Genomic DNA, 23,314 nt, shown 5'->3' with positions numbered 1-23,314 from the left:
CTCAGAAAATTATATGTTCCTTTGAGTTGTTCTCTTTAGTTGTCTTCTGACCTCCGTCTATCAATTGATTGTCAAGATTATGTGTGCCTTCGTTCATCGATGCCTATTACTCTTGTGGTCCGTCAAGCCATTCCATTCAGAATGACTAGGAGAAACAAACTCCAGTACCTCTTCCATATCCAGGATTGGGTCAAAGAAGTTGTGCTCCGCAGATCAAATGCCAATCCAGCTTTTTCTCTGTTCTACCTTGGAGTATTACCATCTTTTATATCGGGATTGTTATAGGAATTGCACCCCATCCTATGAACTCTTGGTACAGTGATACTTCTTGCCATCATTGTTCATTCCTCGGTTCCTGTGTTATTGTAACCGGAATGTCGACAAGTGAATCATGATGTGTGAAATCAATACTCCAAGCAACCACGTTGCTTGGTAGTTAAATGGACAATAACGTCATCCTTAGCGAGTTGACTATTGAATCATCACCCTAAGGTTGATTGTGCTACCTAGTCCATTTCCCTGGTGCACTCCTCGATTGATGAGATAGGATTTGCTAAGTCCTCGCTCATTTGATCATATCATCTTGCCCTAAAAAGCAAGATTGTTCTCGAGCTTAGTAACATATCAGTGGTTCGTGATTTTCCGAAGATCTTCTCAGAAGTACTACCAGGTCGTCACCTGACCGTTATGTTGAGCCCGTGATCAAGTTGGTTTCTTATGAACCACCTTCTCTCCAAGAATCGGTGTTAGATATCCCTGAGCTAGTTGGTTAAGCTAGACAACAACTTGGAGAGTTGGAAGATAAAAGCTTGCCTGACTTAGTTCGTCCCAAAAGGATATTCTTATGTAGGGTGTGTTGAAGAAAGATGATATCTTCATCGATTGGTCCCTGTGATCAGTTGCTGGACCTATTGTCTTATCAATCCTTTGATTCGAGTGTGGGCTATCGTCAAATCAATCAGTACCAACGATGCTCGTAATGTTGTCTTGTTCGTGGTTGATCCCTCGAGCATACACCATTACATCTTTGGTCTGACCAATGCTATCACCGTGTTCACTTAACTATGGAATTCCTTTTAAAAGGAAACCTAGATGAATTGTTGTTGAGCCCATTGACAACATCCTTATCTCCTCCATGGTCTTGTTGGAACATTAAGTTAGTGTTGGAAACTTTTGAAGCATTTTCTTCATGCTAGCTCATGAAGTATTGTTTGGATGAAGTAGTGACTTCCTTTAATTCATGTGCATCTGATGCAAGTTGCCGCCGTGAATTTGAGAAAGTTAGTTTGCTTCCTCTGGAATCATCCCAAGTCAGTCATGCATACGTGCGAAGTATTCTATGGTTTGGAGACTTGCAACCTTCATTCCATATGTGTTCCGAGCACACCAAGCCACTGATTAATTTGTTCAAGGAGAAGAAGTTTCTTCTTAAGAGCATGCCTTATGCAAGGACTTCAATATCCTCGATTATGGTTCCCCACCTGAACTCGGTAGTGTTTTTGTTGTAAGACTACCATGTGATAATGTTTTGTCTAGGACAACGTGTTCACGTGTTTGTAGCAGAACCAGCTCATGTTTTGGAGCTTACTATCGTAGTTCATCTCCCGAGAATCCCGCAACGTCATCTCGTCGATTTGTGTTGCAAACTTTCATTTTTCTTCCTAGACTCGATGAGTCTGGAATATCCTGACACCAACCAGATCTGAATCTCAGGCAGATATGATGGTTTGGAACATTTCTCAAGAGCTATAATATCGGTCCCTCGAAAACCGGTAAAGTGGATGTCATGGCCAACACACCCAGCCGGAAGACCTGTTATTATAATATCTTGATTGATGAAGTTGGCCACCTTCCCATAAGGACTTCGTAGGATTTACTCTCTAGTTGTGCCTTATGAGTTGTTGTGCTCCCGAAGTCCGACCTTTTTACTTGATGTTCTAGATATCAAACCATATCTATGAATGGGTTACGCTAGCACATCAAGGAGAACATTAGAAGCGGAGTGCTAAATGTCTCTCGGTCGATCATCCAGATTTTGTTCCTTGGCTTCGCTAAGGTGAAATCTGAGAAGGTGTTATCCTCCTTCGCATCTGCATCGTCCATCGCTATTCATCATGGTAGTATGCTGTGTTGTCAGCACCCTTGACGCGGTTGTTGATAAAACCTTGATGATTGTGGAAATGCTCAAGTTCTTGAGAGCACGCACAAGCGCTACGTCTTATCATCGGCACTAGCTGGGATTGCCCCAGATTTCCTCGGTTATGCTATAACCCCTCCAACAGCGAATTCACCCTCTATTGTGGGTTCTCCCCCAGTTACCAGAATCATTCCCAGCATTTGCATTTTGCTCCCAGCTTGCACCACCAATGTGCCATTCTACCATGGGTCTCTTCCATTTCCGGTGATAAGTAAAATCATCCATTACGTTGTCTTCAACAAGGTAATCCACATCATCCAAGTCCGAGTATGCCATTCTACCGACCCCCTCCAAATGATCGCTTGTGATTACCTTAGGCTGGTATAAAGAGTTCCAATGATCTCTGAATCAAAAGTAATTCTTTTTGCCACTTAAGGGAATAATCTACGAATCACCCTCCTCCAAGATGTTTCGTCGTGGTATCATGGCAACTCAACTCCTCGCTACGTGGGCAATCGTTTACCACCTTCTTAAGCGTGAAATTGTGGTCTACCTAGTGAACCCTCGTCATCTGCTTCACTCCATTCCTATGGATGTGTATCTCGTGTCTCAACTCGAGAGATGGTTCTATGTCTCATTCCGTGAGTTAATCCTGAGTTGTTCGACCTTCGAGAAGATCGACCCTTCTAGAGTCTCCTTCCCTCCAGGCCATGTTGGCAGGATTTCTCAGAGCAAGACGACAAGGCAAAGATGGTGTTCAAATCAACGTTTCTATGAAGTGCAACCTGGATCGTGAAGATTATACTAGTTGCGTTTACCTTTCACCTTACCCTACGCTTGAATCTCGAGACGAGATTCTTGTTTAGTGGGGGTGAGTTGTCACATCCCTAGCTTCTGGCATTGCACTAGTACTAGCCTTTGGTGATGCATCATGTTTACTTTTACAGAAAGTTGAAATGGGGATTGTCCAAACCCTAGCATTTTAAGAATTCACCAGGTTCACCTAAAATATTTTCAGTCAATCCAAGTGGCTTTCAAAAATGTTCATCATCTTTGGAAAAATGCTGGAAACAGTAACCAGAGATGATGCACATTTTTCCATGTCATTTTGGATCTTTGAACTAATATATATTGTATTTGAGTTGGAGCAAATATATGTTATATATATTTTTAATGCTTCAATAATTCTGATATTTTGTGAGGGGCTCTAGAATATTACTTTCAGTCCCTGCAAAAATTATTGGAAGAAACAAAAATGATTTAGTGTTTGAACTAAATCAAAACAGATTGAAACAAATAGAAAACAATGATTAAAAAATAAAACAGAGCAAAAATAAAAAGGGAGACGGCCACCTGGGCCACTTACCTGCTTACCTGCCCGGCCCAGCTCCTCCCGCTGGCCCAGCCCGCCACCGCTACCCCCCCTGTCGTCTTCTTCCCTCGCCAGAAGGACGCGGGCACGCGCCCGGCGCGCGCGGCCACGCGCCCCGGCCACCTCCTCCCTGCCTGGCTGCCTCCTCCTCCCCTGGTTCCCTCCCGCGACGCCACGCAGCCCCCTCGGACCCCTCTCACTCTTCCTCGAGGCCCCGCCCCTCTGCTCTTTCTCTCTCGCCCGAACCCGAACACAGCCGTCGCCACCGACGCCGTTCGCCGCGGCCACCATCCCCCTCTCGCCTCCCCGACGCCTCCCAGAGCTCCGCAAGTCCTCCCTCGTCCTCCTCGTCGTCTCACGCGACCAGAAGAGCCCCGGAACGCCGCCCCCGACGTTTTCCCCCTCGCCGGCCGCCGAGGATCTTCTCCGTCGAATTCGGCCACTCCGGCGCGCCCCCGAGCTCGCTGACCCTCCCTGCACGATCCCCGTGAGTCCCTGCTCCGTTTCCCCCTAACCCCAAGTTCGATTTCGAGCTCTAGCCGCCCCCTCTACCGGAGCCGAGACGCTCCGCCGCACGGGCTCGTCGCCGGTGAAGCTCCGGTGACCTTTTGGTCCCACGCCTGCGTCCGTTGCACTCGTTGCGTCCCGTAGAGTAAAACTAGCGCGACCACCGTCTTGTTTGCACACCGCAGCGCCGGTCCCGCGAACACCCGAGCTCCGGCAGCCGCAAAAGAGGTCGCCGCCGGCAGCTCCGGCCACCCCAGCCTCCGCCACCACCACCGTTGGATGCGCCACTCCACCCTCTCCCCGTAGTTGCTCCCTGCGCGCCAAAAGAGCCCCTGTAGCTGGTTTCCGACGCGCACCACCGCGTCTGGCCTCGCCGGCGTCAAGCCGCCGGTGGGTCTGACCACGTTGACCACGGCGGGACCCCCCCCCTCTCTGGGTCGATGACAGGTGGGGCCAGCCCCCCCTGTTAATTAGTTTAATTATTTTATCTTAACTACCCCCTCTGCTGACACTGACAGGTGGGCCCCCACTATCAGGTGATTAGCCTAAGCTAATCACCACCTAATCTAACCCCAGAGCCACTGACATGTGGGCCCTAGTGCCCTAATCCTTAATTAAACTAAAATAAACCCCCCTGTTAACCTGTGACGCTGACTAATGGGACCCCCTGGTCAGGTTTGACCCGGGGCAGCCCTGTTGACTTGCTGATGCAAGCATGACGCACTGCTGATGTCATAAAGTATTTTCTGGATTTAATTATATTCAGGAAATTCCAGAAAATAGCTAAAACTTCAATAAATCATAGAAAATTAACCGTAACTCCAAATTAAATAATTATATATGAAAAATTATCAGAAAAATTCAAGGAATCCATCTGTACCATTTTCATGCATGTTAGAACAACTTATAGATGCTGTTTAGCACAAATCATATAAATGGCATTTGAATAATCACATATGGAGTTTGAATTTGAATTTTATATTCAAACCAACTTCATTTAATCTGTTGCTAGTTGCATTAGCCCAAAACACATTCATTTTGCCATGTCATGATCATGCATCATGTTGTGCATTGCATTGATTGTGTTCCTTTCTGTGTTGCCGGTATTTGTCCCCTCTCGATAGACGTGATACCGATGATGTGATCGTTGACACTGATGAAGACCCAATGTTATCTTCAGAAGTGCCAGGCAAGCAAAACCCCCTTGTTCATTCCGATACAATCCTACTCTCTCGCTCCTGCTCTCTTTTACTGCATTAGGACAACAACGACATATCGTTACTTGCTGCGGTAGCTGAACCCATTTATCCTCTGCATGACCTGTCATTCCACAGTAAATAGATGAAACCCACTAGCATGAGTAGGAGTTGTTTGAGCCCTGATGTGCCTACTCATTCATGTTTGTTTGTCATGCCTGCTACTGCTTAGAGTTGAGTCAGGTCTGATTCATCGGGGATGAATCAGAGGCGTGTGAACATGTCCTACTGTGTGAGAGCTAAGTGTGTGAACACGATTTGGTAAAGGTAGCGGTGAGAGGCCATGTAGGAGTACATGGTGGGTTGTCTCATTGCAGCCGTCCTCAGGAACTGAGTTCTGTGTTTGTGATCCATGATTCAGCTACTACCACGCATTGGGCCCGAAACCAATGGACCCTCTCGGCTTCTTGATCACCCTTGTCCTCTGTCCAGGAGTTGCAAGTAGTTTCTGGTGTTTGTAGTATGCTGGAGGCCGTGCGCAGCGCTGACCGTAGGGGTGGGCTGTGATGCGGTAGGCACGTGGCCGGTGTAACCGGGCGCCCGTTTGGTGTCACGGAACCCTGTACACATCGTTTGGGGCTGTGAGCGAAACTCCGGCCGGATCTCCTCATGGATGGAACCCGAATAGGCGATAAACCTGGACTAGAGACTTGAGTGTTTAGGTAGGTCGTGGCCGACACCCACGTTGGGCTTCCGCTTGAAGGTTGCCGAGTACATGTCGTGTAAACGGCGGTAAGTGGTGAGAGCGTGTGTGAAGAAGTACACCCCTGCAGGGTTAATATGATCTATTCGAATAGCCGTGTCCGCGGAAAAGGACTTCTGGGTTGCTTATATCAGTTGATAGACAAGTGAAAGTGGATACTCTAAAATACGCAAGATAAGCGTGAGTGCTATGGATGGCGTTCTCGTAGGGAGACGGGAGCGGATCCATAGTGGTGTATTGATATGGTGAATATGTGGACTCGTGTGCGCCACCTCAAAAGAGTTACTTGCAGTCGTAGTTCAGGATAGCCACCGAGTCAAAGCTGGCTTGCTGCAGTTAAACCCCACCATCCCCTTTGTTGATAATGATGCATATGTAGATAGTTCTGATGTAAGTCTTGCTGGGTACATTTGTACTCACGTTTGCCTATTTTATGTTTTTGCAGAGAGACTTCGGTCTCACTAGTAGTTTCCGTGTGGACTTCGACGTTTAGCTTGATACCTCAGCTACGATCTTGTGCCCTCGGCAGGATCTGATAGATAGTCAGGCTTCTCAGCCTTTTTCATTTATAGTTGTCTGTACTCAGACATGATAGCTTCCGCTTGTGCTTTGACTTGTATGCTCTGATTGTTGGGTCATGAGACCCATGTTTGTAATATCTCGCTCCTCGGAGCCTATTGAATAAATTACTTGAGTCGTAGAGTCATTTTGTGATGCCATGTTGTATTGCACATATCGAGCATATTGTGTGTATGTTATTGAAATGCTTGGTATGTGTGGGATCTGACCATCTAGTTGTTTATCTTTAGTAGCCTCTCTTACCGGGAAATGTCTCCTAGTGTTTCCACTGAGCCATGGTAGCTTGCTACTGCTCCGGAACACTTAGGCTGGCCGGCATGTGTCCTTCTTCGTTCCTGTGTCTGTCCCTTCGGGGAAATGTCACGCGTTGAATACCGGAGTCCTGTTAGCCCGCTACAGCCCGGTTCACCGGAGTCCTGCTAGCCCAGTGCTACAGCCTGGATCCACTCGCTGATGACCGACACGTTCGAAGCTGGGTCATGGATGCCTGTCCCTGTAAGTCTGTGCCACTTTGGGTTTACGACTAGCCATGTCAGCCCGGGCTCCTTATCATATGGATGCTAGCGACACTTTCATATACGTGAGCCAAAAGGCGCAAACGGTCCCGGGCAAAGGTAAGGCGACACCCGTGGGGATACCGTGCGTGAGGCCGCAAAGTGATATGAGGTGTTACCGGCTAGATCGATGTGACATCGAGTCGGGGTCCTGACATTTCCTCCGACTCGTCGTCTGCTTCGACTACGCCGCCAAGGGCGGACTCCCCGGCAAGGGAGCGCCCTCCGGTAAGGGAGGAGCCTCCAGCAAGGGAGGAGTCTCCGGCAAGGGACAGCGCTAACGATCCGCCGGTGGTGGAGGCCACGACGGCAGATCCTAGCACAGGTAGCCCTTCTTGCCCGAAACTTTCCTTGTAGTCTTCCGCTGATTTCTCTTCTTGAACACTTGTTTGATTTTTCCTTCTTCTTTGGTCGTCAGGCCCACCCTCTACGGATCCGATGGAGACCGAGGCGGGCGGTGAAGAAGACGCGCGCGGCAATACTGATGATGCCGCGGCCACCGAAGAAGGGGCCGGCGCTAACGTGCCCGCCGGCGAGGAGGCCGCCAAGGCTGCCGCCGAGGAAGCTGGCGGGGGATCTGGCGATCGCACTGACGGCCCCGAGGCCGCAGGAGCGTCAAGCGCTGCACCGACCGCCGATCCCTCCGCCGCTGCCGCAGCTTCAGGCTCCCAGGAGCCCCAGCCCGGCGCCTATCTGAAGGCTGGCGAGGGTATCTTCATCAAGCTCCCCTGGGCGTCGAGCTCCAGGGTGCCGGTGGAAGGAGAAATTCTGGATGGAGAGGTGCTTGCCTCCGCCGGGTTGTCGATCGTCGACGCGCCGGGAAGCAGCAGTGAAGAGCCCGAGGAAGAGCGGCTGCTACGGAGGCTGCTGGCGCTCTATGGCGCCCGCCAAGTCAAGTTGGAGTCCCGGGAAGCGCTTGCCGCGAGGGCGAGCGTGGACATAGAGAAGCGTGCGGAGGAGCTCCGGGGTCTTCGTCAAGAAACTCTCCGGGCCTTGGCGGAGGAGCGGGAGCAGCTTGTCGAGGAACGGAAGGCCTTCCTCCTTGAGAAGGCCGAAGCTGAAGAACAGCAGCGGCTCACCGGCGAGAAGCTGTACGCGCGAGAAGGCGAGCTGACTCAGCGGAAAGTGAACCTCGACAGCCACGAAGAGGAGCTTGTCGCGCGCGAATGGGCACTTGGCGGGATGCTCCAAGAGGCAAAGGATACGGCTGCGACTGCCGAGGCCACCAAGAAAGAATTGGAGGCAAAGGTGGCGCAGCTAGAAACTGATCTGAAGGTTGGTGGCGAAGAGCTCGCCGCCCTCAAGCTAGAGCGCGAGAAGGATGCCCTTGCCCACAGTGAGCTGCAGGGCCGACTCGCCGAGAGGGGCAAGGAATTGAGCGCCGCCAAGGGGTCCAACGCCGATCTGACGCTGAAGCTGGCCACCTTGACGGAGACGTTGGACAGCGCCAGGAAACGGGAGGCAGACTTGAAGAAGGACATCGAGGCCAACGAGGCGCTGCTTGCGAGGGCCGCCGAAACCCACAATCTTCTCAGAGATACTGTGGAGCTCTGGACGGAGGGCCTCGTGGACATTGCTGCAGTCATCGAAGAGGAGCTGGTGCAATTGGGGGTGGAAGGCTTCGGGTACTCCTCCGACGAGAACCTCCAACCCAGCGCCAAGCTCACTTTGTTCTTCAAAGGCGTGGCGGTGGCGCTCCAGCAACTCCGGGAACGGATCCCGAAGCAGTTGGCCGACGAGTCACGCTCGATTTGTGCCGGAGTTCTGGAGAAGGTGCTGGTGAAGGTGGCCTTCCGCAATCCGTGCCTCAACCTCACCAATGTCCTCAGGAAGCTACCGGCGGACACTGATCTTGACGCACTTAAGGCCCTCGTCGCACCCATCGTCGCCAGGGTGAACGAGGTCAAAAGGGTTGACGGCGGTCGCGTAGATTAGGCCGTCTGTTTTCTTCTCTTCTTGTCGCTGCCAGTCATGTCATGGGAACACTTTATTAGAGGCGCGACAAGTTATTCTTGTAATATAACTCTATCTCAGACAACAAATAGCTGTGTTACTTCCTTTACTTGACTCTTGGCTTTGTATGGTCCTGCCCTACGCTTTTTAGGTAAACTTGTCGGTGTAGGCATTCTTGCCGCGAGCGCCGACTGCGGAACTTCAGCAGCCTGCTGGCGAGGCCGCTACCGACAAGCAACCTTGTCGCAACTAGTTGCAGCTTACTTAAGTTGTTGAGTGGACTCGAAACAAAGTAAGGGCGCTAGCGGCTCACTTAAGTTGTTGAGCGGACTCGAAGCAAAGTAAGGGCGCTAGCAGCTCACTTAAGTCGTTGAGCGGACTCGAAACAGAGTAAGGGCCGCGGCCGCCATCTTGTCGCGTCCGGAAGCTTGTCGCTCGCCAAATCTTGCCGGGACGCAGGGCGCGTCGCGGCAAGCTTTCTTGGTATGTCTTGAGTGGCCTTCCCGGCAAGCTCCTCTTGCCGGGGTCTCGTCTCTTCCCGGCAAGCTCCTCTTGCCGGGGCCTTGGTTGGCCTTCCCGGCAAGCTCCTCTTACCGGGGCCTCGGTTGGCCTTCCCGGCAAGCTCCTCTTACCGGGGCCTTAGTTTGAGTACTTTGTTCTTGAATGGTCTTTAAGGGAACCACGAAGGGTCCTGGCGGTCACCCGGCAAGCCTTGCCGCGGGGCGCTGCAACTGCCCGTGCACGAGTTCGGGGTAATAGGGTACCCCTACTCTAGTACACCGACACTCTCAAATATTCCAAATAATTAGCCTCCACCCAAATTCAGCTCATTTCAGTGATATATGTGAGAACGGGAGCAATTCTTGTTTTTTGTCCAAATTTTCAGTTTGTGAAGCAAGTATATTTTATCTTGCTCCATTATGGCTGAAACTATTTTCAAGCCTTCTCCTATCCATATGGTCCACCTACCCAAGATTTTGGCTCATTTCAATTAGCCAATATTTTCCTAGATTTTTCCCAAATTTCTGGTCAAAAGTGATGCTTGGAAAACAAGTACCAATTTGTCAAGTCCATTTGGTATTATCTTTTTGCAGCATCAACATATGACCAAATCATGGATATTTGCCAAGTGGTAGCTCTATCCAACACTCCTAATGAGTGGTTCTTCCTCTTTTGTTTTCTGGACATATTTTAGCAGTTGCAAAGCAACTATGTTAAATAATTGTCCTAATGGCCTCATACCCCCAGGACGTAGTCCTTGCTACCCTAAGCCTACCAGACAACAAGTTTACCTTTTAACCTCTTTGGTTTTATCTCTAGAATGTTGCCAAGTTTGCAATAGCAAACTTGTGAAGCTTTGTTTACTCTGCTCCCTTTATCTCTACCCGTTCATTTACCGTGGTAAAACTCTACCTTGGAGGAACTACACTATAGACATGAGATGGCATCATTAAAGAACCCAGAGCGCGCCTTGTCCATGGTGACCACGGGCGACGCCAGCCAAAACGGTGGTCTAGCCACTGTACACATTGGCAGTGCTGCTTCGACCGGCTCTGGCCTCGCCATTAATGTCCTACAGTTCCCCCTCAATGTCCTCTTCCCTCTCGACCGCTCGCCCCCTCCGTTTTCTTCTCTGGTGAACCGTGCCAATGACCGAACAGTGCACGCCCGTGAGCTCGTTTCCTTCCTCGTCGGTGTCCCCTTCCTCCTTTCGTCCGCAAGGTCTTCTTGTCTCTATGAGCCTCTGCGCCGTGTCCGCTTCCTCCTCGTCGACTCCCCCCCCCCCTGTGACTGTTGCAGCCGACCGAGCCTCGGACGGACGCACTCGGCGGTGCCCAGCTCGGGTGCTCCTCGCCCGGCTATAAATAGCCCATCTGCAACCCTCCCCGAGCAAGTGAGCCCTCCCAACCTCCTCCCCACTCCCTACGGCCCAGCCCAGTGCTCGTGCCCGGCTGAATCCCTTGCCGGAGCCCGACAATTTAGCCGAAGTTCGCCCACGGCCTCCACGCCCAACCTCTCTCTCCGGCCGTCCCTTGCCCCATCCGTGCGGGAGGAGAAGAAGCCAGGGCCAGGTGGGGCCCACCTCGCGTGACCCCACCTGTTAGCGACAGAAGGGCCTGGCCCAATGCCAGCGTGGATAAGTGGCGGCGCCCCCGCCGTGAAGCCGTTTCCCTGCGTGGAAAGCGTATTCCTGGTTAGTATGTTTCCCACTTCAGAAAGTGTATTTTTCCCCTTCTTCAGCCGGAAATACGTTTTCCTCTCTAGAAAACGTATTCTCAGAAAAGACTCATTTTGTTTAAACTACCAGGGACCTGTTTGTAGAAGTATGTTTATAGACTAGACCCTCAGCTTTAAACGTCGTTATCTTTTTACCCGTAACTCTGAATGAGGTGATTCCAACGCTCAATTTCTTTGTTCGTCGAGCCCTTTTCGATGGGACTATTTTCTTGATGTTTGCACATTCTGAAAATGACCATTTTTCCCTTGCTCATAAACAGCCCCCTCCGTGAGAGAACTGTTTCCAACAAATCTTTCCGCGATCGTTTCACACTTCTTCCCGGAGTATTCGTCGACCCCTAGGTAAGCCAACCTCTTATCATGAGCCCTGAACTTGCATGTTGACTTTGCTTGCACCTTGTGTGTGTGTAGTTGAAGTTATTTCTTATCGTTTTCATTTGCAGTTATTCCGTTATGCTTAACATGCATGCTTGTGTTTTCATGATATCTTTTGCCATGATAATTAGAATGTTGTTATTGATAATGCCATGTCACTACTATACTTTATTTGCATGTCATAATTATAAAATGTTATGATGATTGTAATACACCGTTGATATGCTGGTACTTGGTATTGTCATGTTCTTTATGCTATAGTTGTTCACTTGAGAAGCGTGGTATTTTATTAAAGCATTTGTATGTTGCATGGTAGTTGTTGCATTCATGTTAAAAATGTTTGCATGGTCATTGATGATGCAGAAGATAATACAATGACTTAATAATAAGTAACCTCCTTCGTCATCGATGGGATCGAGTCATAGTGCCACCAAATCGAGCTTTTTTTTCCAGTGCAGCCACATTTGCCTGTTATGGGCAGACCCTAACTGGGTCTATTGTCATGCCTCTCGCCGGTGCCTCCAACGAGGGAAGGTTATGGGCGCACGCTACCCTGATCAGGTAGGCGGACATAAGCCTTGTGTGCCCGGGTTTGGTTTTGAGCTCATGTCCCCGTTTGGTACCGTTTTTGCCACGATGGTGGTCGTTTTGCCACGATGGTGGTTGTTGGTGTCTTTGGTAGACATGGGGCCACCCATGACTTAGCCTAGTGGGGTGTGAGTCGAAGTGGCCGGGAGAGTGTTATGGCAGTAGGACGGTTTTGTCGGAACGCCATTGGTCCACCCGAATGGGAGTGCGAGGCCATGGGTTCCGTGGTGTGGGTATAGTGCGCTACCTCTGTAGAGTGTATTTAATATATTGATAGCCGCGTCCTCGGTCATGGGCACAAGTTCATAGTAGGTCACACTATCAGGTCTTGGTCAAAATGTAGGATAAACCTGAAATAATTAAGTTGATGAATAATGTGTAACAAATAATGTGGTGGCTTGGACTCTTAGATAGTCGTGAGAAGTCACAGTGATGTTGTTATGATCACGAGACAAGGTCTTGGTGATTGTTGAACCAAGTGTGGTTCAGTTTGTGATCCGTGAGTGATCACCGTTTGGTTACAAGGTAACCCATTGAACCGAGTATGGTTTCGTTTGTGATCTGTGAGTGATCACCGTTTGTTTACAAGGTAACCCGTGGAACCGAGTATGGTTCCATTTGTGATCCGTGAATGATCACCGTTCGGTTGCGAGGCTACCTGTTGGTAAGAGAGTCCGAAAGAATCGGTGCACAAGTTTGGTTCCATTGCATGAGTAGTATGTTGTTATTTGCATTTAAAGGACCATGGTAGAACAGGAGATGGTTGCATAAATTTAACATGTTTTTTCTGCATTGGATATGACTGGTAGTTTATTTTCAACATAGTTTCATGATGCCATGCCATGTTTTGATTGAGCTTATGCCATGTCTTGATATGCCATGTTGTTGTCATGCTAGTAGATGCCATGATGTTGTTTATGCTTATTTTGATCCATGTCTCTAGTTGGTATCATGCTATGCTTAGTTTCTACTATGAGATAGTTGTTGCAGACGCTTGGTTCTTGCTTTGTCATCTGTTTGTTTGGATGTTATGTATTTAGTTCTCTTGCAAGTACATTCAATGTACTGACATGGCGTGTCATGCCAGTTTTGTAGGTCGTACCCAAACTGTTCGCTAGTTCCGTCATGTTAGGCCGTAATCTTGCTAGTCCTGTGAGTTGTGGAGCCCAGCCAGAGTGAGACGCTACCTAACCAAGACTTCCACTGCCATTTGAATAGACTTCCGCTGCCATGTAAATAGCCTTAGGGTTATGCCAAAAGATTTTATTCATCAATGATGTAATCATATACACATGTATTTGATGAATATTCTTATACCTGGAATGCTGTATCATGGACCTGTCGTGCGTCAGGTGTTATCCTGGGCTGACGTGCGAAGGCCCCCTACTCCGTGCGGATCGGGGTGCCACAGAATATCACGTTGTCGCATAGCTCGTTTTAAAGCATCCCAAGTTGTAAGTATATTGTTCGCGTTAACACGGCAATACTCACTCCACCAAATAGACGCAAAGTTTGTAAAGTCACTAGTGTCTGCCTTAACTCTTTGGTTCTCAGGAATATCATGACATGCAAATTTTTGTTCAACAGAAAGTTCCTAGTCAAGATAAACATCTGGATTATATTTACCATTGAAAGCATGCATAGTAAATTTAATTTTAGCACTAGAGTGGTCATAATCTCAAACATCATACCTGTGTGGACCTCGTGCCATACCTTGATGGTTGAAATGCAGTTGTCGACGAGCACAGTCATTGTGGTGGTTGACCATTTGGTTGTCTTCGGTGTCACCAGAATAATCCTTGTAGTTGTCCCCATGTTGCTCGACGCGGGAGGAATTTGTTGGTGCTGGTTTATGGTGGCGGCATCAGTGGCAGTAGCTGGGTGTTGTGGATGATCCATAGGCACACGCGAGCTCGCGAAATAGCGGCGACACACGCGGAGTTTCTAGGATCAATGTTGTTGTTGACGCGGGGTGCATTCTGTAACCCGTCCAAACATGACAAGATGTCCTGTAGTTGTTTGTTGGCAACACCCTGTGCATCCTCGATGGCCTTGAGCCTCTCTTTGGCCACAATCTAAGCACCCTCAAGTTGGGCGAGACATTCGCTGGTGACTTTCACATCCGCGGTGAGGCCCTCAAGTGTAGGTTGATTCTGTGCCATTGTTAGCGAAAAAGAAAAAAATAGAGTGTATAATCCCTATCAACTAGTAGGAGGTGGTGGAAAAAATTCGCTCACACTCAAACATACTATCAAATTCTTACTTGTTCTTACCAATGCAACAGGTGGTGATCGGCACGTTGGTGATGGCTTCAAACTACCGATGAAGATTGGATGGAGCGATAACCATGAATCAGTAGAGCCAGGACATGTACTTATTGGTAGTAAAAAGTGTAGCTTGGCAAAGGCTTCTCAACTCACAATATTAGTGGCACAATTTAGCAAAAAGCAATGCAAGTTGAATAATTGCTCAAACTCCAAACTAGTGTTGGCAGTCGACTAGCAAGAGAGAAAACAATCTAAGCCCAGATACTGAATCAAATGAATGTGAAAAGTGGTGCAAATACGATAGCTCTAAATAGCTAGATATAAGTGAGGTATAAACACAATTTACAACAACGGTTGAAAATAGATGATAGATGTAGTGGCGATCAAGTCGCAGCAATAATAATGTCATGTGTAGCAAATAGAATAAAGCAGTCTAAAAGAGATGCTAGCCGACCAGATTTCTTCTTCTTCTTTCCTTTTTTATCTTTTTTTTTCTTTTTGTCTCTTTTTTTCTTTTTTTTGCTTCTTATTTTCTTACAAGCCGGTTACTATCAAACGAAATTAAAAAAAATTATTCAAAACAGGTAGTGTGCTACTAGTACTAGAGAAGAGATGGAAAATCAAACTAGTCAGAAGAAAAGCAAGGCACAACTTGTACTTTTGATAGGACGTGTGCTGCTAGCGGTGGCACTAAACGAGTCATATGGCTGGCGGTGGTACACAAAAAGTAATGATGGATGGTTATCCAGATGGAATCAAGATGCTTGGTCGCTAGCGGCAGAAGTATGGGGCGTGCGCGCGGCAGCACATGAACAATTTTTAAAGTGGATGGGACGTGGGGGCAGATGCAGCAAACTCAGGCGCGTGTGCGGCAAATATGTAAACTTGGTAGATGAGGTACACGGTGCACGACAGAGGGATTGGTGTGGCACAAAATATGGTGGACAAAAACAAAGTTCAATCTAGTAGATAATTTGCTCTCGGACTAATCTAGACTAGCACTAGAATTAGATGAATGCAACCAAAAATTCAACAAAGCAAATACTAAATGCAAATTGCTAAAGGCTAAAAAGATAGGTCCAAAGGCTGAACTAATCTAATTTTTTGGCTTTTTTGTGGGTTGTAGGACTGAAAAATTAGATAGGTCCAAACGCTGAACTAATCTAATTTTTTTGGCTTTTTTGTGGGTTGTAGGACTGAAAAAGTATCTAACCTAATAAAATTGAAAAACTCTCACCGATGAACCTGAAAATTGATACCACTTATGTGAACTGGGAACCCAACCTTTTGATGAGAGCGGATAAATACAATTTTTGTGGGACTTGACCCTTACGATCCGGCTACCAACCGTACAGGGAGAATCGTACACGACTGATATCCACGGCAACTGTTGAACCAATTCCATGGCGTTATCGACCGAGCCAACGACGCGATCGACCTATCCACGTAGGATTTTTCCTGCAAGAAAATCGAAGAACATGCAAGAAAATAATAGCCAAGCGATCTGAATTTGCGAATATGCTTGAGGGAATAATCTCACAAGATGAGGTTCCGATAGGATGCCTTGACGGTCGCATTAGCCGCTACGAGCGAAGAAAAATAAAAGTAATAATAACTGAACTTCTCTAATTAAAACCCGAGTCTAAATCCTGATATACTAAGCTATTCATTAAAGGTAGACGTGCGGCCGAGACGGTTGGCTGTATCATGAGACGTCGGACATACAAAGGATGGACACTGCATGATGGTGCATTCTCTTCTCTTGACAAGACATGTCGGCCCAACGTGATGTATTAAAAATCTTTCTTGGTACATGTAGCCAAAACAAACTTGTTGGCCCTTTCGGGCATCGCTCCCTGCGCCTCACGCATGATAGATGAGCTGGATGGTTTGGTGGTGGATGCAATGCATGCAATGACAGCAAAGGGCATGCATGCAAAGAGGGCTGATCTCCTCTAATTATTTCTTTGCTATTTTTATTCATGGCCATTTATTTGTCTCGTTCGTGCTTTAGTCATAGGCCTAGGTGCAACTGTGTCTGTGATGTTTCGTGTAATATTTGTAGATGTACTTATAGTAGCTATGTCCACATCAGTAGTACTCCGAGTAGTATTATGTACTACTAGTACTACTACTTACTTACTATACAGGTACTACTAGGAACCGCACGGTGGAGTGTATGCACTCTTATTTTATTTTAATCTGTGATAAAGAAATCTTCAACACATTGCTTCTCTTCGAGGGTTCTCGCATGTGATAATGGAAGTTGATTGTATGGAACACTCGCCTCAATTATCGCTTAATTCTGGCTCCTATCCTGTTAGAAATAGGAGCTCAGTAATATGTTCTCTTTTTTTATTCAGCATCTAAACAAGTCAGCAAACCGTGCGGTGCATCTTTGTGTGAACCGTGCTTGGTGCGCTCTAAGTGTGACCGAGAGCTGGCTTGATGAAACCTTGCTTCCTTTTTTCTGGGGTACCTCGCTTCCTAGTGACCAGTCTCTTGGCTGATTGTCCTAAGAATGGTTATATATGAATAAAGCTCTCTCATTTCTCTACTCCTATAAAAGACTCAGTTGGTGATGATGGTGTGTCTGCCATCCATCATTTCTGACAATTAGATCTGCATCTAACGGCTGTGAGGTAAGTTGTGGAATTTTTGCAAAATAGCCCACTTCTCTGCTCCAATTTGCAGAAAACACCTTATTATCTTGAAAGCAACCACATACCTCCCTCACCTCATCAAAACAACATGAGAAATATATTTTGAGTGAGAAGTAATATATTTTTAGTGGTATATATGTATATCAAAACTAGTGTTTTCTTTCAATTTTGTGAAAAAGTACTATTCTACTTTGGATCCGTTGCAACGCACAGGCACATTGCTAGTACCCGCAAAAAAATTCATCCATATTAACCGGAAAGGAGGCAGTATGGACTAGCACTACTTTGGTGTGTCCCGTCAACTCACAGAACAAGGAGAAGCTTGCAGGACAACGTGAAACTTTTGACTAATGCAACTGACCCTCGCCCAGCTGGTGGACGTGCAGCAGTTTATTTGGTGTCAGATTGTCAGAGGCATACCTGTAGTACCATCATTGTTCGACTTCACGAAGAGGCGAAGATTCAAGCGCAAGGTTTAGTAGTACGAGTAGTACTACTAGTATACAGGTACTAGGAACCACATGGTGGAGCGTCTGCATTCTTATTTTATTGCAATCTGTGATAAAGTACACACTTATTCAGGAGAAGTGCGGAAAACAGCTGCCCAATAATATTATTAAAAACATCAAACATGTAATGATGATATCGATCAACCATGCTCTAATATTTCTTGGCCTCCGTGTGACACATAGTCTGTCTGTGTTCTCGCTCCTCGTCTTAGCTTCAAGGACAGGCCATTTTGCCGTCAATTGAGAACGGTTAGCTCACACTCCGGTCCCACATGTCAGTGATATGCCAACAGGAATCGCGTTGACCGACAGGCCATACACGCACTTGGTTTTGCACCTTCATACTACTAGTATGAGCGGATTCAAAGAAGAGTGTATTGATGGTTGCTTCATCCGAGCAACTTTATAGTGGGAAAGGTGGGGCTTATGATTTGACTGCTCATTACTCACTATTAGTGTGTCGCAACGACCTGGCTGAGTCTCCCATGGTGGTCATGCACTCTAATTTGGTGCATGGCAACCCGGATGCTGAATTGCTTCTGGCAATGCTATCAAGCTTCCAGAATTTGTTTACATAATTGATGTACAAATATTTTTCCGGCGACATGAAATTTTACAATGCTCTGAAGCTTTCAGCTTATGTTTCATGTGTCTTGCTAGCTGGAAGGTTGTCTCGTTACAACATCAATCAAATACAAGAAAGGAAACTAACATCCATGCTCTTTCGGAAAAAAATAAAAAAACTAACTTCCTTGCTAATGCATCTCAGTGATTAGCAGATCAGTGCTATTATTTACATCACAATTGAAGACAAAGTTGTGAGAAGGTGTTAAATTAAAATTGATCTATGCTTTCATTGGCAGCAACTTCCACCCAACTCTATCTAAATCAACAAGGCATGTTGGGAAAAAAGTAGCTATTCGGAGCATGGAACATTCTGATCATTTTGTTCAGTTCCACTAAAATAGAGCTGAGCGTCCCTGTTCCAAAGATATTGAGTAAGTGTGATTACAATAATAGAGGACTGTTGATGAAACAATAAACACATAAATAGAAGCAGGTCGCCTTCGCAGTCTCTCTTAAGACTGACTAGTTGGAGAAGATTAAGCAACTAGTTGGAGAAGATTAGGCTCGGAGTTGGATGAGGAGGATAGAGAAAAACCAATCTCCCTTTGTGTAGTCCCACTGAAATGCAGAAACGTTGCCCGTGTGACATTTCAGCAAAACTGCACAAAACACTCTTAAGAAAAAAGTGATTTGTGCAGTTTACCGAAAGGCCGCAATAGCAACGAGGTGAAATGGATAGTCATGTTTGCAAAAAAAGAGGTAGAAAGGAAACAATTACTGGCGAATAACAGTTTATGACACATACACTGACAAAAAAGAGGCATATTACTTATCCTAAGGGAAGATAGCAGCACAGTTGTTTATGTAAAATGGTGTGAGGACGAGATTGCAACATGGAAAGTACGCTGACCGAGCTATGTTTTGGGCGAAGAACTAGGGAAGATCCACATGCAGCAACGTGGGAAGATGGGCAGTGGAGCAAGGCCGGAGGAAGCTGTACTCTAGGGTCGTCGGTATGTAACTAGGAGGGCGCCGGCGGCCGGGACCTGCCCATACTGTGGCAGCGAGCAAGTGGCGAAGGCCCTACCACGTCGGATCTTGGTCAGAGAGAACGACGGGTACCACAGATCGGGATGTGCTGCCTTGACAGTGTCGAACGGAGAAACGATACACATTCTCCCTTTCCACCGGCGAATGGGATGCGGCTGGATCAATGACCAACAGTGAGAAAGAGAGAGTGACAGAGAGAGGCCACTGCCGCCTTGTGTGAGATACTGTGACGAGAGACAAACCCCGGCAGGCAGGCTCCATTGTATATAGTGGAGCGGATTTCTTTTTTCTCGATAACAATCATTCTATATTATGTACCTTTGTGCCATTGAGGAATATAACTTTATTTGAAACTAACGTGTCACGTCAAACTTTGTTCCGTGTATGCATGGTGCATGACCCTCCTTCGAGTAAACAACCACTCCACGCGTCAAATTATCATGTGGGCTGCCTTTTTGTTTAGAAATGAGCTCCACGTGTACCAGCGCGGGTGTGGTTGGGAATGAGACGTGAGTACGTGCGTTGTGCGTGCACCTATTCTCTACGTGCAGGTACCCCACGTACGTGTGTGAGAGAGAGAGGGGTGTTTTGTGCGAAACAGAGGCAATGTGTCAATGGTATCTCAAACAAAAAATGTAACATATGGAATGTGTGTGAAATAGAGGCCTGGATATATCATATATAGAGGGAGCGATCCACAAGAAGAGAGTGGAGGGATCATCAGCGTGAGATATCGATAGAACCAGATAAAGGTATGAAGTGTGTGGGTGCACGATCGATAAATAGTGCCATGGATTTTGTGTTTGCCCATGTCAAAGATATAGATAGGGCAGCTGGCCTACTGGAATGTGAGAGGGGAGAGGTGCATTTTGTCTCTGTGGCATGGATACCTACCTACGGTGTTCGACTATCGGTGTGTGTAGGGGGGGCAGAGACCAAACTATAGGGAGGTAGATCAACTGGTATATGTGCGGAGAAGGAGAGAGACCTAGCTATGTATTGAGGGAGATCGATCGACATCCATGCATATGTGTAGCAGAGGAATCAGGTTCGGAGAGAGACAAAGCTAGAGTGTCAGAGGGTTGGTGGTGGAGTTGCTTCTCAGAAATGGTGGGAGATGCCTGGTGCTACCTCTTGAGATTGTGTTAGTTTTCCCTTGAAGAGGAAAGGGTGATGCAGCAAAGTAGCGTAAGTACTTCCCTCAGTTTTGAGAACCAAGGTATTAATCCAGTGGGAGACGACGCACAAGTCACCGAATACCTGCACAAACAATCAAGAACTTGCAACCAACGCGATAAAGGGGTTGTCAATCCCTTCACGGACCCTCGCAAAAGTGAGATCTGATAGAGATAGTAAAGCAATACTTTTGGTATTTTTGGCTTATAGATTGTAAAGTAAAGATTGCAAAATAGTAGATCGGAAACTAGCAAGATGTAAAAGAGATTCAATAATATGGAAAAGAGACCCAGGGGCCATAGGTTGCACTAGTGGCTTCTCTCGAGATAACATGTATTAGGGTGGGTGAACAAATTACTGCCGAGCAATTGATAGAAAAGCGCATAATTATGATGACATCTAAGGCAATGATCATGAATGTAGGCATCATGTCCGTGTCAAGTAGACCACCTCCTGCCTGCATCTACTACTATTACTTCACACATCGACCGCTATCCAGCATGCATCTAGTGTATTAAGTTCATAAAGAACGGAGTAACGCATTAAGCAATATGACATGATGTAGAGGAATTAACTCAAGCAATATGATGAAAACCCCACATTGTTACCCTCGATGGCAACAATACAATACATGCCTTGCTTCCCCTACTGTCACTGGGAAAGTACACCGCAAGATTGAACCCAAAGTTAAGCACTTCTCCCATGGCAAGAAAGATCAATCTAGTAGGCCAAACTAAACCGATAATTCGAATAGACTTCCAAAGATATCAAATCATGCATATAAGAATTCAGAGAAGAACCTAATAATATTCATAGATAATCTTGATCATAAATCCACAATTCATCGGATCTCAGCAAACACACTGCAAAAGAGTATTACATCGAATAGATCTCCAAGAACATCCAGGAGAACTTTGTGATGAGAATCAAAGAGAGAGAAGAAGCCATCTAGCTAATAACTATGGACCCGAAGGTCTGTGGTAAACTACTCACGCTTCATCAGAGAGGCAATGGTTTTGATGTAGAAGCCCTCCGTGATTGAATCCCCCTCCGGCAGATCGCCAGAAAAGGCCCCAAGATGGGATCTCACGGGTACAGAAGGTTGCGGCGGTGGAAAAGTGGTTTCATGGCTCTCCCTGATGTTTTTAGGGTATAAGAGTATATATATAGGCGAAGGAACTAGATTAGGGGAGCTACAAGGGGCCCACGAGGGTGGGGGTGCGCCTACCCTCCTGGGCACGCCCTCCTGCCTTGTGGCCTCCTCGTTACGTCTCTGACTTCATCTCCAAGTCTTCTGGTTTGCTTTTGGTCCAAGAAATATCATGGCAAAAGTTTCATTCCGTTTGGTATTCCTTTTCTGCAAAACTCTAAAATAGGAAAAAAACAGAAACTGGCACTAGGCCCTCGGTTAATAGGTTAGTCACAAAACTAATATAAAAGAGCATATTACAACCCATTAAACATCCAAAACAGATAATATAATAGCATGGAACAATCAAAAATTATAGATACGTTGGAGACGTATCAAGCATCCCCAAGCTTAATTCCTGCTCGTCCTCGAGTAGGTAAATGATAAAAACAGAATTTTTGATGTGGAATGCTACCTAACATATTTATTCATGTAATTTTCTTTATTGTGGCATGAATGTTCAGATCCAAAAGATTCAAGAAAAAAGTTTAATATTGACATAAAAATAATAATACTTCAAGCATACTAACAAGGCAATCATGTCTTCTCAAAATAACATGGAGAAAGAAAGCTTATACCTACAAAATCATATAGTTTGGCTATGCTCCATCTCCGTCACACAAAAAATACTCAAATCATGCACAACCCCGATGACAAGCCAAGCAATTGTTTCATACTTTGATGTTCTCAAACATTTTCAACTTTCACGTAATACATGAGCGTGAGCCATGGATATAGCACTATGGGTGGAATAGAAATGTGGTTGTGGAGAAGAAAATAAGAAGGAGATGGTCTCACATCAACTAGTATTAAATGGGCTATGAAGATGCCCATCAATAGATATCAATGTGAGTGAGTAGGGATTGCCATGCAACGGATGCACTAGAGATATAAGTGTATGAAATCTCAAAAAGAAACTAAGTGGGTGTGCATCCAACTTGCTTGCTCACGAAGACCTAGGGCATTTTGAGGAAGCCCATCATTGGAATATTCAAGCCAAGTTCTATAATGAAAATTCCCACTAGTATATGAAAGTGACAAAATAAGAGACTCTATCATGAAGATCATGGTGCTACTTTGAAGCACAAGTGTGGAAAAAGGATAGTAAATGTTGGGGATATAACTACTGGGTTTGAACCGCCCAGGAGGCGCCGGGTCATACCATTGGCGACTTATTAATGAAGATGGCGGGTCATAGCAAGCCCATTGGTGGCCCAAGACCCAGAGGTGACTTAAGGCTCAAGATGATGAACCGCCATAAGTAGGACTTGTATTGTAAGGCAAGTTTAGTTAGTCACCGAGTTGGACACATTGTGTATGAGCCGGTCGGGACTTTGTAAGCCGTCGGGTGTTAACCTGTGTATATAAAGGGATGACCCGGTGGTGGTTTAGGGCAAGAAAGAAGATATCGAGAACTAGGTCAAGCGTATTCGCTCCCTGGTAATCGAAGCCCAAGCAATACCACCCTACACTGAATTAGACTTTTACCTCCACCGCGAGGGGCCGAACTAGTATAAACTCTTTATGTCCCTTGTCCTATTTAAACCCTTCCAGCTAACTACGTGCAATGACTCCACACCGAAGTCTTTACGCTAGGACATCTGACGTGACAATTCCACGATAGTTGGCAC

The sequence above is a fragment of the Triticum aestivum genome, chromosome 1B, assembly GCF_018294505.1.
Source record: "Triticum aestivum cultivar Chinese Spring chromosome 1B, IWGSC CS RefSeq v2.1, whole genome shotgun sequence".
NCBI classification, from domain to species: Eukaryota; Viridiplantae; Streptophyta; class Magnoliopsida; order Poales; family Poaceae; genus Triticum; species Triticum aestivum.
This window is presented reverse-complemented; position numbering follows the sequence as displayed.